The sequence below is a fragment of the Nannospalax galili genome, unplaced genomic scaffold (assembly GCF_000622305.1).
Source record: "Nannospalax galili isolate Female #2095 unplaced genomic scaffold, S.galili_v1.0 scaffold437, whole genome shotgun sequence".
Lineage (NCBI taxonomy): Eukaryota > Metazoa > Chordata > Mammalia > Rodentia > Spalacidae > Nannospalax > Nannospalax galili.
In genome coordinates, this window is record NW_008340646.1 from 552656 (window position 1) to 555383 (window position 2728).

Genomic DNA, 2728 nt, shown 5'->3' on the forward strand with positions numbered 1-2728 from the left:
ACCATTGGTTCAATTATTGTCTAACCACATTTCATGTACTTTCACTCTGATAATACCTACCTGGAAGTATTAACTGATAACACCTACCTCCAAGTATTAACTAACAAACACAAACACACATTACTAAGTAGTAGGAACTACCATAAATAGACTGGCATTTAATTAAAAATCTGAATCTAATCCAGCTATAAAATACATTCCAGAAAAAATTCTAAATAATACTAAATTTTATTTTTGATCACAGTCCATGTTGGGTATCAAGATGCTAATTTCATGATATGAAGAGAGATTCATAGAATATACTCCTAGAGCAGAAAATCTGGTCTGATTGGAGAAAATCAGACTATAGAGTCCGGTCACTTTTATTGGGTCTATACATTACTCAGAATCATTGACTAACTGCATTCTAAGTGAATTTCAAATAACACACTTTAAATTAAAGACAATGTAGACCGAAACATTTTGTCATCTATGCACATCTATTCGTACACCACAGAATCACATACTTGGAATAAATTATATATTTGTGCCAATCAGTTTAGGTAGAAAATCATAAGGTATCTGCATTTTTTACTCTTCTTCAAAAAAATGATCTTGTATTTTTCATAACATTTGTACCATGACATATAAGAATATTGTGGATTAAATCTGACCTTTTTATGAAAAAATAAAATTCCTAAGGACTCTGATGACACACTATATTTTTCAATTAAGACCTGAGGCGCTTCATTGGGTGTATGCACCAACACGTTTTAGGGATAAATTGATTCTGTTATTCTACATATGAAAAAGTCATATCTTAACACAAATTAGTGTTTCAGGCAACGCTGAGACTCAAATTACTTTGTTCAAGTCTCCTATTACTCATCCAGTTTTTGAATCTTACTGTAAGCTTATTTTTATATTTGGGAAAGGGTGAGATCGCTTTATTTTTTATAGGCACTTCTCGTGCTTGGTTTATTCCTATAAACACTTTTTTTCTGCAGTAGACTTCAGAGAAAAATAGAGGCACACAGCTGTAAGTTCCAGTACAGTCTGCTATTGAGGGAGAGTGGAGGGAGAGTCGGTGTGAGGAAGCCCGGCTTAGGGCTGGGACCTGGGCTAACTGGAAGCCTTGTGGTGATCTTGGTAGGAAAATCTGTCCCAAGCCTAAAGGCTAAGGTTCTTGCTTGAAGAGTTAATGAGCCAAATGTGACACACAACTCTCTGTTCAAGCAGGCCTAAGATGAGTCTAAATCTATCAACACCCAAGGGGCTCTGAGTCTGATCCATTGATGCACTGGGAAGAACTCTCAGCTCAAGCCTTCGGGTCGCTCTGTGGGAGGCCTGAAGGGTCCTCTTAGATCTAACGCTTTTCCCTGAAGTGAGTAACAAATACAGGTTTTCAATTCCTTTTACATTAGTTTCTTACTTGGCTAAGTCGTAAAGGGGTCCTGCCTGACATCGGAGGGAAGAGAGAGGCACAAATGGAGATTGAATTACCTGCGGTAACCTGGGTTAAGAAGACACCTTATAACGTTGACGGAGACCAAAACAGCATTTTTACTGAATCCTTTCGCATGGGGGAATGAACACAGACGAACCCCTCCTTGGAGCCAAGACTCCAACCACGGTGAAGGAGAGAGAGGCGGTAACACACAGGATAGCCGAACTGCGCGATCCTTATTTCTTCATAGTAACACATAGGACTGACCCTAAGCCGAGGCTGTGATCGTGGGTCCAAAGTGTAGAATGAAGAAATTCTATTTCATTGACAGCCAATGGCATGGAGGCCACCCAAGTTCTTAGGAACCCGAAGTACCAACAAAGAGGAGGCAGCTCCTGTTCTCTAACACAGAAGGGCAGAACTGCTGTAGGGTCTCAGGGCCAAAATCCTCCTCACTTTTCTATGACTGAATTCCTGACAGGCAGGTGGCCCAGCACCTCACAGGCCTCAGGGCCAGGTGACACTCATATCTGACTATGTGTTCACCTAGAGAGAGCAAGGGAATTTTGCTTTTCGAGAGCTTTTCCCGGCGTGCACAAAGCCAGATCAGACAGTGAGGGTCCCGGCTGACTTGGAGGCACCCTGGGCAGGCTGAACCGTGGCAGATACTTCTCAGGCCTCAACAGCTTGTTCTCAAACGGACCTTCCTTCCAGGGTATTCCATGAGAACCGTCAGGGAAAGTTAACAGGACAAAACAATTTACTTTCCCCTTTTAAAATTCCCCCTCAAAGGTCATGTTGTCATCATGTTGAATGAAGACTCCAGGACATTAAACTGGGAAAATTCTCTCTTTCATGCCTTGAGCCATCTGAAATGGTCAGCACTCCAAAGTCATTAAAGAGCCCATTCTCAAAATTACCCAGGTAGGAGCCACCATATGCAAACATCAGCTGACCAAATCCATGTCTGCATGGCTCATTCAACTAGCCATGGTATTTCTCCCCGAGTAAGTGAAGGAAGCTTCTGTCAGGGTCATAGTGACAGTGTATAAAGAAAAAATGAAAACTGACTATGAAAGGCTCTATCCTCTTCTAACTCTTTGTTTCACTTATTATTATTTATTTATTGTTTATTTATTTTGTTTTAGAGACAGGGTCTCCTTCTAGATCCAGCTGGCCTGGCCCAGAACTGCCTATGTAGACCAGGCTTGCCTCAGTTTCATGGAGATCTGCCTGACTCTGCTGGGATTAAGGGCATGTGCCACCACACCCAGCTCTCTTCTTAAGGGTGAGATTTTTTTT

The 2728-nt window shown here is 41.4% G+C and overlaps 1 pseudogene; it reads right to left on the reverse strand.

Annotated features, from left to right (window-relative positions):
- Positions 1 to 2032: 2032 nt before the first annotated feature.
- LOC103736247 lies at positions 2033 to 2463 on the reverse strand (annotated as a pseudogene).
- Between the last annotated feature and the right edge of the window lie 265 nt (positions 2464 to 2728).